We start from the raw sequence: 17676 nt of genomic DNA on the forward strand, positions 1-17676 counted from the left end.
AATGTTTCGAGAGTAAATAAATTGTGCAATAACCGCATCCATGACTTGTTTACATGTCAATGGGAGTTGATGTTCACGTGAAACTAACAAGGGGTCATTCTGACCCAAATTGTTCAATTCAGGAATCATAATTGTACACGTTTTAATTTTTCTATATTAAACTTTCTTTTTCGCTCACCGATTTTCCAGGGGGGTTGAGCTGACCCCATTTGCCCCTATGTGCGGACGCCCATGGCCTTATCTAAAAGGATTTATAACACATCAATAATTTACGCCACCACCAAAACATGTTCCACTTTAGCATGTCATCATTTTTATACAAGAAACATGATCTGCCAACCAAGATCACTAGATAAAAGATAACAGAAATTTGAATATATATATATATAAAACTCTGTAATCTTATGCCCAGTATACAATGTTAAAATAAACAACGCTCATCTATACGCACACCTGTATAATAGGGCAATGACCTAGAAAGTAACAGCTGATCAGCTGGCAGCCTGCATATCTGGGTCATTTATATAGGTACACAGGTCCGATAACAGGGGGGGGGGGGGGGGGGATAAACTTACCTGGGAAATCCCCCATGTGATACACTGATGTCTGTTGGTGACATGACTGTATACATTCATCACGTGAACATAAGGTTTAATGAACAGTGAAATTAATAGAAAGATGCACAGGTGTTGGGCGCGTGGCCATTGCACTGAAACAGTATCAATACGTCATAAAACAACTTTTTTGATCACTTGACTAAAAACAAATTTTCTGATATAATATACATGAATATAAATATTTTTTGGTCAAAGTGATGAAAAATGTTTGAAGGCGTGTTTAAAGTACCGATGTACCCGTTATTATGTTCTTTGTACACTAATATTTTTTTCTATTTGCATAAAAAATATATGACACAAACCTTTTTTACCAGGTTATTGGGGGGTGAAAAAAAGGCCATAACAAGGGCTGTTTGTAAAACATGCATGCATGCCCCCCATATGGGCTGTTAGTTGTAGTGGCAGCCATTGTGTGAATACGTTTTTTGTCACTGTGACCTTGACCTTTGACCTAGTGACCTGAAAATCAATAGGGGTCATCTGCCAGTCAAGATCAATGCACCTATGAAGTTTCATGATCCTAGGCGCAAGCATTCTTGAGTTATCATATGAAAACCATTTTACTATTTCGAGTCACTGTGACCTTTGACCTAGTAACCTGAAAATCAATAGGGGTCATCTGCCAGTCATGATCAATGTCCCTATGAAGTTATATGATCCTAGGCGTAAGCATTCTTGAGTTATCATCCGGAAACCATTTTAATATTTAGAGTCACTGTGACCTTGACCTTTGACCTAGTGACCCGAAAAACAATAGGGGTCATCTGCCAGTCATGATCAATGTACCTATGAAGTTTCATGAACCTAGGCGTAAGTATTCTTGAGTAATCATCCGGAAACCGTTTTACTGTTTCAAGTCACTGTGTCCTTGACCTTTGACCTAGTGACCTGAAAATCTGTAGGGGTCACCTGCCATTCATGATCAATGCACCTATGAAGTTTCATTATCCTAGGCCTAGGCGTTCTTGAGTTATCATCCGGAAACCATCTGGTGGAAGGACCGACCGACGGACCGACATGTGCAAAACAATATACCCCCTCTTCTTAGAAGGGGGGCATAACAGGTTTATAGTACATGTATATATAATTATTTCCAAACCAGTTTTCGCGCACCGAAAAAAACAAACTGGTTGGCTCAAAGAAATTTTGGGACAGCACTAGCCCTGGTAGATAGACCCCACGACACCAGTACATAATATAATCTGCAAATGTAGTCCTTTGAAAGCATAAACTGCATCCAAGAACAAGTCACGGTGACCTTGACCTTTGACCTAGTGACCTCAAAATCAATAGGGGTCATCTGCCAGTCATGATCAATGTACCTATGAAGTTTTATGATACTAGGCGTAAGCGTTCTTGAGTTATCAGGAAACCATTTGGCGGATGGACGGAAGGACCGACCTACCGACATGTGCAAACCTATATACCCCCTCTTGAAGGGGGGCATAAAAATCACCCGGAATATCGCGTAATCTATAGGCAATCTATAGGCAAAGCAGCCACTTTGATGTTAGCTTGTCTAGGTTTTCTAACTGCTAAGCCACGTGACTAAGTGGGCTGAGCAATCATTGTCCAGGCAAGATGTCAATTATTGTGATAGTTATAATGTTGCTCATGACCATGATAAGAGGTATAAACAAATAGAGGTGTGTTTGCTATGCTGCTGCTTCTGATGATGATCATGCCATTAACAGCACTGAAAATACTGAAAAATTAAATTATTATAATTCATGGGGCATTAATATTCTTGATTTTGTGGGTTGACCCATCAACTACTTTAAAGGGGCCTTTTCACAGATATGTATGTATTGAAGTTTGTCATTAAATGTTTTAAATTAATAAATGCAAACAATGGATCTGAAAAGCTCCAGTAAAATACAAGAATTAAATTAAAGAAAGAAAAAAAGTAACCCTCGAATGGGCTCGAACCACTTGGCCATCCATGCTCATGCAGTGAGTGATGTATTTTATACTTTATATACTTGTAAGCTATCCTCCTAGTTTCACAAAATATAACGACAACAACAGAACTCTCCAAATTATTCACTCGTTTGGCGTTGCAACGCTTTATAATTTTCATTTGATTAATCGTTAAAAAATGCATATAATGGATATTTTAGAGCATGGTAAATGTTCAGTATTTGACTGTCACCTCACAAATATCATAACTTAAACGAAAATTTGCGAATCTGAAACAATTTATTTATATTTTGTCAATGTACCAAAACGTGAAAAGGTCCCTTTAACACAAACACATCTGGAAATGGCCGACGCTTATTCCTTTCTTTTTTTGCAAAAATCAGAAATCCATGAATGTTCATGTCCCAAAAGACCCATTTTTGAAGCATCAAAATTTCAACTTAACAAATATAAATGGTTTCACAGTAATAAGGATGATTACACTAATACTAGGTCTTCTAGAAGATGACACTTTGATCTATTGTATTTGTATATATACTATAACGAATACATTGACCAATAACAGAATCTTACTATTATGATGGACACAATCTTAGAATTTAAAACCGTTATTTTTATTGCACAGCCAGAGAATGATGAAATCTGTGGAAAAAATTGTGAATTGTTTGACATCTTCTGTTCAAGCTTTTTAGTCCAGGTAACACTGATAACACTCTTTTTCATTTTTTTTTTAATAATGTAATAACAATCTTGACATGGCTGCCATTGAGACCTCACAGAGTACAGGTGTACATACATCATTTTGCTCTCACCGATTGCGCTATATAAACAACACTCATGGGGGGTATACTTGAGCTACTGTGAGAGAATTGGGCTGATTATTTTAAATATTTCCCGATAAAGGCCTATATGCAGGGTATGATGCCCCTCTTTCTATACGGAATTCTAATAATTTGATTCCTATTCTGAGGGCTACATCATGACATCAGCGTCAGTTTTTCATCCAAAATTATATAAGAAAATATTCCTTGTTTCATAGTCATTACAGCCAACAGAAAACTGGAGCGTTAACAAAAAACTGACACAAAATAACACTGCAACGCTTAGACACAGGATAAAAAGCCATACACATGGCTAACTCAAGGGCACAGAACTCGATGTTTTGACAAATTTGTGAAAGAGAATGTTGTTAAGTCTAAATGTGACAGTTACATATACTTTGCTCCACTAACTTAGAACAATTTACATGTCAATGGCACAAAACCATGCATAATGTAAGTACATGTGCATGAAAATTATGTCTTGAACATCAACACTAATTGGTGATGATCTATTACAAGTTTTAATTAAATTGCTTGAAAAATGTATAAGTAGTTTGACAAGTATAATTGGAGTGGTACATTCTTGAGATATACACAATCGTTGGATTGGAAAATTCTTGAGATATACACAATCACTGGAGTGGAACATTCTTGAGATATACAATTATTGGAGAGGAACAGTCTTGAGATATAGAGACAATTATTGGAGTGGAACATTCTTGAGATATACACAATTATTGGAGATGAACATTCTTGAGATATACACACTCAATGGAGTGGAACATTCTTAAGATATACAGAATCTTGGAGTGGAACATTCTTGAGATATACACAATTATTGGAGATGAACATTCTTGAGATATACACACTCATTGGAGTGGAACATTCTTAAGATATACAGAATCTTGGAGTGGAACATTCTTGAGATATACACAATTATTGGAAAGGATCATTCTAGAGATATACAGAATCATTGGAGTGGAACATTTTTTAGATAAACACAATCTTGGATTGAAATATTCTTGAGATATACACTATTATTGGAGTGGAAAATTCTTGAGAAATACACAATTATTGGAGTGAGACATTCTTGAGATATGCACAATTATTGTCACCTAGTTTTTGCCCTGCCATGACCCATGTTCGAACTTGGCCTACACATCATCTAGATACAACTTCTGACCAAGTTTGGTGAAGCTCTGATGAAAACTACTTGAATTAGAGAGCGGACACCATGCTCAATGTTTAAAACACACTGAGTGACCCCGTGACCTAGTTTTTGACCAGGCATGACCCATATTCGAACTTGACTTAGACATCATCTAGACACAACATCTGACCAAGTTTGGTGAAGATCGGATGAAAACAACTTGAATTAGTGAGCAGACACTTAATACGGACCAACAGACCGACAGACAGACAAGCTCACTCCTAAATACCCCCCTAAACTTTGTTTGTGGGGATATAACAATGGGCAGACAAAGCAGCTACATAAGATATGCTCCTGCAAAAAAATGTTCTCCAGATAAAACAAAATGGTCATAAAACGGATCTAGTCTGTTTCATTTACAAGTTTCATTTCTCAAGCAAGATTACAAGATTCATTTCTCAAGCTTTCAAATTGTTTCAACCTAAAAAATCTGAGTATAAAATATGATTGACATACAAATGTAGACATTAGTGAAAAAAAATGCACAATATAAATTTATACACACAATTACAGACAACATTGATGATATCTTTTAAGTCTCAGATTCTCAGCAAATTGTTTAACCTAAGTGATGAAGTTCAAATACAACTGAGCAAAAAACACACACAGGGAATTCTGAACCATGTCTAATTATCAAGCATGGAGGCATTTTTGTTTTCTCAAAGATCAAATGTGATGAAATTGAACAAAAACAGAGACTTTGTTAATCTCACTTCGGCCCATTTCCCAGAAAGACATGATCAAACATGCAGTTCTGACAGTACCAGACAGGTGTGCAAAAAAATAATTTGTTATAATATTCAGATACCAATAAACCTGTATAACAACTATGAGAATGCACATTTTCACATGAGATTGTGTTGTTGTTTTGCCATATTTTTTATGCATGTTCGGACTACAAGCTACACTAAACTATCTATTCTAAAAACTAAATCATAAAGCAGTGAAATATACAAATTGGTTTCAAAAATGAATCCAATAAGCCTTAGTTACATTTTTATGTTTTGCCATATCAATACGAATATGAATATTGTAGCAAGATAATGGTATTTTTGTTTTTTGTTGCAACAGACTTTATTTTGTTGTAATAAATTATTAAAATAGCTGATGACATAGATAACTTTTAAGCACTTAAAGCCAATTTTATTTCGATGTTATTACATAAAAAGGACCCCAACTGTTGCAGATATTTGAAAGCAGAAACAGTTTGAACAGCTTTCCCTGACAAAAAAATGAACACTAATGTGGTTTCGTCTTTTGATTCACCAGCTGTGAACATTTCTGAATGTTAAATGAAATTGTGTGCAATATTTGTGTAACTGCATTATAGAATAAATAATATTCCAAAAAAATTAATCTCAGCATATCATTTCTACTAATTAATGGTACATTACTTGTTTATTTTCATAACCAACAGTACTGGATTTTTTACTTTTATTTTGCATGGTAATGGTGGTAACAATTGTCTATCAGGGCTTGAATCAGTTGGTTACGAAGTCTACTTTGTTACCAAAAAAACATCTATTTAAACCTTCATGATCACAGGTGTGTTTGATGCAAACCCAGTCAACAACTATGTCTTCAATTGTCATAATCTGGTGAGAATCCATCATGGTTTGATGCTGTAGACGTGTAACTTTTTAAATGGCAACAAAATAGTTCCTTGTTAATGAAAATGCAAAAGGTTTTAAAAAATGACATCAATAGATGTGAAAGCCACATATTTCCCAGCAAGAGCATTGACTGAGAAAATTTCTAAGTCTATTAAGTAAGTCTTAAGTTTTGCAAGTATGTAAGGACGGAGCTTTTCTAAATCAGTAAGGCAAACAAGTTTTATTGTTTGTTTCATGGGGCCTTTATTTAAAAAAAATGAGTATGGAGGGTAAATACAAATAAAATTAACAATAATAAACAACAACAAGAGCAACGCATAACGCCAACGCTCGGCTGCAGGTGCAGTTTTGAATAAATGAAAGCTTGTTCGATTTTTAATTATTTTTTTTAGAGGTCACAGTGACCTTGACCTTTGATGACCTAGTGACCCCAAAATGGTTATGGCGTGTAGAACTCATCAAGGTTCATCTACATATGAAGTTTCAAAGTTGTAGGTGGAAGCACTTTGATTTTAGAGCCAATGTAAAGGTTAAAGCACGACGCGGACGGCATTCGTCAGACGGCGGACGACGAGCTGGCTATTACAATACCTCGGGTAAAACAGCCGAGCTAAAAATCATTGCATTTTAAAAGACACCATATTTTTCCAAAAAGATTATATTTTTAACAGTCAAGGCTATTAAATAAGCTCATTTAAAAGACAGACTATTTTTTATTTTATAATAACTTTGTTTGAAACTCTATATAAATATTCAAACAGATACATTTAATAATTATTTTATCAATTATATTATATTACAAGCCATTTTATGTCCTATTATATAATGAAGTTAGCCAGAATGTTATAAATCATATTTGTGATTTTTGTTTTGGAAAAAAAATTGGATAAGGATTCCCCATACATGCCAGACATCCCAAACTTGATGGGACAGTCCTGCTTTTGGGGTGTTTGTCCTAGCATCCCAATATGAGAAAATTTGTCCCGACGTTAAAAAAGACTGTAACATTCTATAAGTTAACAATAAAATAAGCTATTCAAACTCTGCATGGCTTAAATTTACCATCGCTTATCCCTTTATTCCCCCTTATTAAGAAACCATTTCTACTTTTCCAGTGAAGCACTGTTGTTTTTGACACCTTATCAGCGATTATATCTGCAAATTATTGAATTTATCCACATTCACAGCATGGTTTTTAGTTGTGAGCGTTTGCTCACAGATCAATTTACAGAGCATGTTATGCAAATCAGTATAGGCTTAAAAGCCTTAGCTACGCTAAGAACCGTAACTCACTATGCTAGGAACGATGACCGCTGCCTGTCTGCACTACAGATGACGAATGCTTAGGAGCGTCTGCATCTACTACTGCAGTGAGTGTATTTACCAGCTTGTAAGACGACATTGGCCAGTCTAGTGTTCATCATTGAAATCTGTACATATTGGCTGCTTTCAGAGAAAACGGGGCTTAATGCATGTCAAATAAGATGAGCCTGTGCACACTGATTAGCCTGTGCACACTGATTAGCCTGTGTTATGTGCACAAGCTAATTAAGGACGACAGCAGCGAACAACTTGAGTACCTTCAGCGCTTTGATTACGATAGCGATCACTACTTGCTCTTGATGGATGCTTTGAAGTGATTTAAAAGACAACTTCTTTTGCATTTCATGGCCCAATCAAGTCCAAAGATACTATTATGCGATACTTTTATACTATTATCTGTGTATTATACCACCTGAGGCTAAAAAAACTGTAAAAACACCAATTTTGTATATCTAACAAATGGAATGTTGACCCAAACACAATGCCATAAAGTTACTTTCGTTTTCGACTGATTTTCAGAAAATGGATTGTACTTCTTGCATTATATCATTATTTAGAATTAATTTATGATTGGTTGAATAAAAACAGTGCTCAATGTGCGCACATCATGTAGCACGATTTTAACATGTTCGATTGGATGTAAAGGCATGCCCCACATTTCACTTTATGGAGTCATCTGCATCATGCACATGTGTGTTTACTACCGGAATATGGAGAACACATTTTTCGTCAATATTTGCCTGTTTTTATAAGTTATATACAAATAACTGACTAAAGTAAAGTTGGTATGATTGATTGTTTTTGGTGTCCCGCTTTTTGGTCAAATGTCTTGACATGTTTTCTGGATTGCATCGCTTTGGACCTAAAATATTCTGGCATGTATCTGATTCCCTTAAAGAAACAGATAAGAAAATATGTTGGCCTAACTCATAAGTTGTTTACAAATAACATTCAAGTGTCTTACATGCTAATTTAGAAGTCTAAAGTTACTTTTTGGCTTGAAATGTGTTTAACTACTACTACTACTATTTTGTACTCTCTATCAGTCCAGACCAGGTTATCTCTGTGGTTGTTTATTGCAGACGTAATGTGATCTATTTAAGTGGGTCACTTGTTATACACTCATGTCCACTTGGACCAAAATTGTGACTTCTACACATGTTTGTACTTCAAGAGTGGCACATACCAAAATAGTAACTTCTACAAATGTTTGTACTACAACAGTGGCTTGGACCGAAATTGTGATTTCTACAAATGCTCGTACTAAAGTCAGCAACATACAACTCAGTATATTATTCTTTAAACAAGCAAATTCGTTGAATTGATATTCCACGCCAAAATGCTTCTGGACACAAAAGTGTTGTATTTGACACTCAAAAAAGTATTTTTCAAGATACAAAGGGCCATAACTCTGTTATTTACAGATGGTGTACAATGCCATTTGGCGTGCATCATCCTCTTATTCATATAATAATTATATACTCATACAAAGTTTAAATGAAATCCGCCAAAGCTCTTCCAAGATATGGCTCCGGACGGACGGAAAGACAGACGGAAAGATGGAAGGACGGATGGACGGACGGACAGACAGACAGACAACGCCAAAACAATATCCCTCCGCCTATGGCGGGGGATAATAATCACCACCAATATGATCATTATGCTTATCATCATCACATAAATCAAGAACCATTATCACTACCATGATGATAATTATTGTGATCAAGATAATCATTAAGATCATGATCATCATCATCACAATCAGCGTCTCACTTTTACATAGACAGTAACCTTAAATTAGCACCATTACATCTTTGTCCATCAATGTATCAATTTCTTCAATCAATAGGTTTGAATGGATGAAAATGCAGGAAGACAAATGCATGCAACGAAGTGATCAACAACAATTACTATTAGATACATATTTATCCCTACTGTTTTTCCAAAGCGTGATCACGCTAAAAACCCACTTACATTAGGATCAAGAGAGGTTAAAAGAACCCTTGATAGCACACAATTGCATCCCCATTGTCAACATGGGCAAAAAATGTATCCAAAAAACAACAATATTTTGACCACTAAGTTCCATCTTAAGTGCACTGTAGACAACGATTGTTATTAAAGTTCCTATTGTTGAAGTAGCAATTAACTTTAGTAAGACCCATGCGTCTTATTTATCGTTCTTTACATAATTGCTATTATGAAACAGTATACGAGCAATTGAATTATTCGCTTTAATTGCCCCTTTCTCGTAAGCGAATAAACAAGAGCGATGATGCACATGTTAAGGGTCCTCAAGAATGAGCTACAGTGTCAAAAAAGATTAGATATGATTAGAAGGTACTATCCAAACGGAATAATGAATCCGCACTTATAGACGCAGCTGCTATTAAAGCGTTTGTCTTTGTTTTTCGTTATCTGTACATCGCACACTTATGCAAAACAAATTGTTCATCTTGTATAGACAAATGTAGTCGTGTTTTTAAGGGCGTACGTTTATTTGTTATATAAGGACTTACTATAAGTGGCAAATTAAATTGTGAAAGTTCTTGAAAGGTTAACAATTAACAGGCTAACTACTTGACATAATAACTAGATAAAACGCTGTTGAACATGTCTATTTAAAATAAAGCAATTAATGGCCTTATATAATCTTTTAAACAGATCTTGGTTAGCAAAAAAATAAATTATTCTTTATCAATCAAACAAAATTCAAAGGTTATTTTTTGAACCTAGCTGTTTATTGAAACATTGGATATCATAATACGTAATAAAACACACAGGAGCTTTAACACTTGAGGTGATGAATGACCCCCCACCCATAGGATTTGGAATACATGTAGGGCTTCATTGTGAAACATGTAGTTAACCTTAGAAGAATACACTTGACCTTACATGTGCCCTTGACCATAAATTATACCTTCGACTTTAAAGCATGATATTTACTTTAGTTTGTGACCTTGACATTAAAGACAACTGTCGCTATAATAACTAAAGCTTTGCCACATAAGTGACTATGACACCCAAGCACCGTTTTGTTGGCTATGTTCAAGGGCAAACAACTGAGGAATGTGTGGATCACTTTACAAAATCTAAAATTTAATAATAGTTATCCTTCTATGTATACAACTATAGATAAAACGTAAGCAAGGATCCATTATTTCATGACGTTTTTATGGATACAAAGATTTCTGGGAAATCAAAGAGAGAGCATCAAAATGCAAAGTAACAAATTGTTTATTTCTTTCTCTAACACAAGTGAAGAAACTTTATCCACCATTTTCCATATTTTTTACGCATTGAAATAAATGTAAGTATCATTTTGTGATGCTTTCTATGTAATGTATCATTTGACATGAGTATTTTTGCAATCATGAATGAAGTAAGCATTAAACCAGTCATCATCAATGTACCTATGAAGTTTCATGATCCTAGGCGTAAGCATTCTTGACTTATCATCCGGAAACCATTTTACTATTTCGAGTCACTGTGACCTTGACCTTTGACCTAGTGACCTGAAAATCAATAGGGGTCATCTGCCAGTCATGATCAATGTACCTATGAAGTTTCATGATCCTAGGCCTGAGCATTCTTGAGTTATCATCCGGAAACCATTTAACTTTTTCGAGTCACTGTGACCTTGACCTTTGACCTAGTGACCTGAAAATCAATGGGGGTCATCTGCCAGTCATGATAAATGCACTTATGAAGTTTCATGATCCTAGGCCTAAGCGTTCTTGAGTCATCATCCGGAAACCATCTGGTGGACGGACGGACCGACCGACGGACCGACCGACATGTGCAAAACAATATACCCCCTCTTCTTTGAAGGGGGGCATAAAAATAAAAGTATTGTGCTTTTACTCCCTATAACCATAATGCAGTAAATAGAAATGAAGGAAAAAATGGAAAGTAAACAAGAAATGCTTCATTAATGGCATATCATTTATTACTCTTTAAGTCTATTATAAAACAGTTGCACCACTGTATTGAAATTTCTGTGATCTATTTACAATACAGCTTGTAGATTGACCCATAAGTGGGTGTGTTTGTGTGTATGTATTTCAAAGTTCATGAGATCCATTAGTGCCACATGGTGCATTATGTGAGGACATCAAGGGTGTCCCAACACCAATCCTTCCTAATATACTAACTAAACCCAAAAATTCATGGGCAAAATTTGAATAATAGCTGCAATTTCCAGCTATTTATTACTTAGTTAAATATATTCCCGTTAATGTGGTAATTGCTGCAGTGGGAAACTTGATAACAGAATGAACTCCACCTGTCTGGTATTGTGACCACCAACTTGAGTCACATGCGCCTGGAGCAGGGATTGAACCTGGCACGCCAAGGTTAGAATAAAAGTTTTAATCCATTTATGCCTAGTGGACTCTCCCATCCTTCTAAATTGGATAAATTTATTTCCAAAATAAGGATGTCCAGTATCTTTATTTCTATATTTAGAATATTTCGTACAGATATTCCTTTAAGCAAACGGCGCAGACCCTGATGAGAAGCCGCATCATGCGGCGTCTCATCTGGGTCTACGCTGTTTGCCAAGGCCTATTTTCTAGACGCTAGGCATAAATGAGTTAAATATTAGTGAGATAAAAAATATTATTTGCATGACAACTTTGAACACAACAGTTTTAATTTGTCACCAGTAACACACAGACCAATAATCCTTACTGCTGCATGGAGCTAATTCACATCAGTGTGTGGGCTACACTGCACTAATTTACTTCAGGATAGGTTGCCAATAACTGTTATGCACCAAATTATGGTGCATTAAAACCACAAACTTTCGGAGATTTGTAATTAAAGAACTTTACATCATTTTCTTATTTATATAACAGCAACAAACATATGCTTTTTCTCACTACTACTAAGAAGGACAGGATTACAGGGGTTGTTTAGGAAACAGAAGAAGACTTACAATTCCCACGCTTACTGCCTCTGGTATGAAATGTGTCTTCAAAAAAATACTTCACCAGTATAAAATCTATCAAGATGTGGAAGATTACATAAGCTGTCTGATCTGGTTTCGTTTCTACGGGTTCTGCAACCGATTCTTAATATTAATGTAAGATATGTCTAGGTAATAGAAACAGACTGATCTTGGCTGATGTTTCGACTTTCCTCTGATTAACATTAATCAGGACTATGTTCAATTTTGAAATGCAGCAATTTACCTTCACAAATTGTGCCAGGTTTATACCTAATTTATTGCCACGGGAGACGCCTAACTGTATATGAATGAGAAATAATAGAAATACTAGAGATTGTAAATACTCAATAATGCTCTGTCAGTTTAGGAGCTTGGAATGTGTGGTCATGAAAAGTAAATTTAATATACTTCATGGAAATTACATTGTTTACTTTTCAACATAATCAATTGCCGGATGATTAAGTATTTCATTCCATAAACTTTGGTAGATAGACCGAGCAGCAATGGACAGACTGACTTACATGGTGACTCCAATATACCCACTCCATGGTATGGGCAGATTAAAAATGAAAAACATTGTTTCCATCACTATGGTTACTATAATGCTGTTAGGTGTCTACACATCAACAGTACTGCTTTCTTCAGAAAAAAAATTCCCATAACAAAAAATATTGAAGTTAAATGATTATACAGTCAGTATCTTTGATAGGGTAATACATGATGTTAATGTTTGGGTTACAGTTAAATCTTGGGAATTTTGTAAAGCTCCCAAGAGGATCAAAGAATTATTGCTTCTGACGGCATTTTTGACACAATCAATTAGTTGTACTCCACTCAGGTTATTAGAAAAATATTAACTGAACAAATTAAATTATTATTTACACAAATGTTTGATGTAATTTTGACCCTAGCTGTTTTTATATAAATCTGCACTTAATGCTTGTTTGATTCTAATTTTTTATATTATTTTTTCTCATTTTCCAACTGTACTCCAGTCATCCAGGGGCGAAGCCAGCCCTCCAAGGATGTGCAGGCACATTTTAGGCCCCCCCCCCCTGGGTATAAAGGCCAGTAGTTGGGGCCAACGCGATTTTTCTAATTATGGATTTTAACAAGAGCATCGCATAACGGGTGCCATTATGCTCGGGTGGAGTTTTGAATAAATGAAAGCTTGTCAGAAGAATTTTTTTTTTAAGAGAACACAGTAACCTTGACCTTTGACAAAGTGACCCAAAAATGAGTGTGGCGTGTAGAAATCATCAAGGTGCAGCTACATATGAAGTTTCAAAGTTGTAGGTGGAAGCACTTTGATTTTTGAGCCAATGTTAAGGTTTTAGCACCACGCCTACGGCGGACAACACGACGAGCTGGCTATGATAATACCTTGGGTTTACTCTAAAAACAGCCGAGCTAAAAATAAACTATTCGTTTTGTTGAAAACATATTTATATTTTTGGCAACAGATGGCAATTCACTTTCATAGTTGAAGTTTGGTTAGAGGAACTGCATGTTCCCACTCTTGGTAGAGGCAAAAGCGTTGATAATTTTTTCAATGTCCACTACACTTTCCCCGTTTATATGGAGCATTGCAAGTGTGTAAGGCGATCCACTTCTATGGTAGAGCGAATGTAATATGCTTCGTAGAGCTGAAGGACCACTTGCAGGATGTTGCAGGCATGGTGAGCAATTCTTTATCAGCTGAAAAAGTGGGTAAGCGTTTCAAACTCTCCAAAAGCGTTCAGTGCATCAAGCAGGGTTTTGGGCCCTTTGCCTGCATCCATAAGACTCCATCGATTTTTATGTGCAAGAACGTGCCTACACTGCCTAAATACAGCTACGCGCATGTAATCATTACTTCAAGCAGAAGTATGCATTTGAGGGTTGGGATAGCAGTTGAATTAATTTCATGACCTACGAAGGTAGCTCGCTTGCCTTGCACAGTATGAAGACATGGTGAACTTGAAGGATTTTGGGGGAGGGGGGAGGGGGTTAAAGCTTGGTACCCATACTCCCCTTACCAAAGGCCAACAGCCACTTGGAACTTGGAACCCCAGCCTCAACCTCACCTGCTCTGGCCCTTTTACAGACAGTTATGCTTTAAAACAAGAGCTATGCATAACGGATGCCACGCTCGGCTGCGGGTGCATGTTTGAAGAAATGAAAGCTTCATGACAGAATTAAAAAAATTTTTTTAAAGGTCACAGTAACCTTGTACTTTGACCTTATGACCCAAATATGGGTGTGGCGTGTAGAACTCATCAAGGTGCAGCTACATATGAAGTTTCAAAGTTGTAGGTGGAAGCACTTTGATTTTAGAGCCAATGTTCAAAACCTTGACAGAATGTTAAGGTTTTAGCACGATGCGGACGGCGGACACGACGACGGACACAACACAACAAGCTGGCTATGACAATACCTAGGGTTTTCTCCAAAAACAGCCGAGCTAAAAACAACATGAAGGGACTGTCAAAGGAAGGACTTACTATAGCAGTACACAGGCACAACGATTTCCTTAAATTAGTGTAGTAATGACAATCCTTAGCCAAATGCTTCTTAAAAGGTGCTGGTTTGAACTTGAAGAATTAAATTCAAGTAAAACTGAGAATATTGGTCTGACTGTATGTGTGTACAAAATTTAATTTGGGATATATAATGCCCATGATATAACAGGAATCCATAAACAATATCATAGAAGCTTAATTTCTAGGTTACATCCCAGTAAAGAGTGTTATCTAAAGAACACTGATTTCCACAATCTTTGAATTCTTGCGAATTTACCACATTTCTGTTTCAATTCCTCAGACATTGTTTCTGGATGGAAGAAAATTGAGCCTCAGTCAACTGTTGTTTCTTGGGAATCAAAGACGCAGATATGCAGAAATCAATTGGAATAGGTGTTACCAGACAATGCTAGGGAAACAAAATGTTTAATTGGACATTATATTCAAATAAAAAAACAAAAATTTTATTACATTAAATAGTTTGATTCTGAGTTTGCTTGTTTGTTGTGCATAAAACATTGGCATTGGCAAAATAAGAACATGAGGAATAATTATTAAGGCCTCATTATTGAAATAACTCATTTATATGGCTGTGACACTAATGATTCATATATATTTAAATACATAAGTGCAAAAAAAAAATTAAAAAAATCTTAAACAACTTGCTTAAATAATTTTAGAATTTAACATCAGAATATTGGAAACATGAAAAAAGAAATCACCAGACTTATTATTATTGATGATTTGTTATGAATATATTAATATGACCAAGTATGTGCTTAACGTCCAAAGATTTAATAATTTTGACTTTTGAATAAGCACAAAATGTTTATTATTGACAAATACTGCCGCATAATTTGAAAATATAAAAACTCAACTATTTGCGTAAGTTTGTGTCACTAAAATAACTTGTGTCAGAAAGGAATCATGTTTGCTGATTATTAAATCAAAGCATATTTCCATTTCCTTTGATGCTACCACATTAAAAAGCCAGCTATCAAATAAATGTTTAATGTCATTGACTCCTGAGAATATAAAGCTTATCTTTTCCCAAACACAAAACAACTGTAACATAAATATACAAGTCATAAAGTGAACTTAATTAGAAAGCTGTGGGTTAACTGCCAATGAAGGTAGGGCACAATATTTACCAGGAGCACCACCCTACTGTGTGACACCTGTCCAGGTCTATTAGCTGGCTACCAGATACAAACACCAGGGCCTTCTGACATGCTCCAAAAAGCTGGCGAAATGGTGAGAAATTACCTGAAGAAGTCTCAAATTTTCACTACTGTTATCATGATATTCACATCAATGTAAATATGGGGAAACTCTCATCATGATTCTATATAATGATTCTGTTACACATGGGAAAAACATTTCCTTTTCACAAGTTCTTTTTTCTCCCTTTGCTTTAATATGCTTTCATCAGGCTAATTGTTTTCACCTGCTACAGCAATGCCAGGATTAGAGAGGGTTTCTAGGGCGTTAGGCTCAGTTTTACACTATAAAAGTGCAATTAATTAATTTGTTTATTTTACAGGGTTGATTGAAAATTCTTCAGCAAATACCAACTTTGAGTCCTGTGTATTACTCTTGAGTACAAACAAACCGGCATATGTTTAGAATTTTCTCAGTAACTTATTTCAATTGACTTTGCTGAGGGCAGTATCTTAGCAAAGAGAGAAGAAAGGCAGAAAAATGGCAAACAATTCCATAAAACCTTTTTGTTTGAAAAATTATTATCCCCACGCTTTTCGGAGAAAGCGTGGGGATTATGTGGTTATCTCAATAGTCTGTCCGTCCTGGCCACTAGCCCATCCTACACTATTAGCACTAGAATCTTGAAACTTACACACATGGTAGCTATGAGCATATTTGCAACAGTGCACTATTTGGAATTTTGCTCTGACCCCTGGGTCAAAAGTTATGGGGGTTGGGGAAGGGGCGGGTCAGAGATTTTCACTAATTTTTTTAGGTTATTTTACATTGACTTCATCATTTCTACACAGATTAACTTCAAATTGATACTGAACATCTCTTATGACAATACGGTCACTCTCAACTATGCATGGCCTCATTACAAACCCTGGGGCGCCCCTGGGTCAAACATGCGGCGTGGGGATATGCGTCGGCCTCTGCCGCCCCATTTCTAGTTTTAAATGTGACCTTGTTGGGGATTTTCTTACAGGGTTTTAACAAAATTATGGTACTTTATCATGTATAACACACAACCATGTATAGCATCCACCTGATTTTTGTATATAAAAATGGAGGTAATAAAGTTTCCTAATAATGAACTATTGTGCTATCCCTCGATCATGTAATTGAAACAATAATCAGAGTCACAATATGGATAACTGTTACTTTTATTCAAAATATTAAGCGCTTTTATGATCTGGGCACAGGTTAGATGGTAAAATAATTTTAACAAAGATTTGGGGGTAAAAAAATAAGTATTTTACATGGCACAAGTACATGGATTAACCCCTTCCCAGGTCAGGCCTGTAATGATTCTGTCTTTCTCTTTCAAGCTCACATAAAGGCTTTAGAGCAATTTATGTCTCAAACAGACACTTATTATTATGGCCCCATAAAAATGTTTTTAATATTTACATATTTTCCACATTTTTACATCAAAAGCAACATGCCTCTTCAGTAAGTTCTCCATTCATTAATATCATCCTTTTAATCAGTGACATTTTAATATCTTAGCAACC

The 17676-nt window shown here is 35.8% G+C and overlaps 1 long non-coding RNA gene across 1 annotated transcript in view; it reads right to left on the reverse strand.

Moving 5' to 3' along the window:
- Positions 1-13921: 13921 nt before the first annotated feature.
- LOC127862354 (uncharacterized) overlaps positions 13922-17676 on the reverse strand; it is a 118593-nt gene continuing 114838 nt past the window's right edge. Inside the window, exon 3 of the long non-coding RNA XR_008040556.1 lies at positions 13922-14153. This is a non-coding gene — a long non-coding RNA (uncharacterized LOC127862354). The remainder of the gene's footprint in view (positions 14154-17676) is intronic.

Source organism: Dreissena polymorpha, chromosome 16, assembly GCF_020536995.1.
Source record: "Dreissena polymorpha isolate Duluth1 chromosome 16, UMN_Dpol_1.0, whole genome shotgun sequence".
Taxonomy (NCBI): domain Eukaryota; kingdom Metazoa; phylum Mollusca; class Bivalvia; order Myida; family Dreissenidae; genus Dreissena; species Dreissena polymorpha.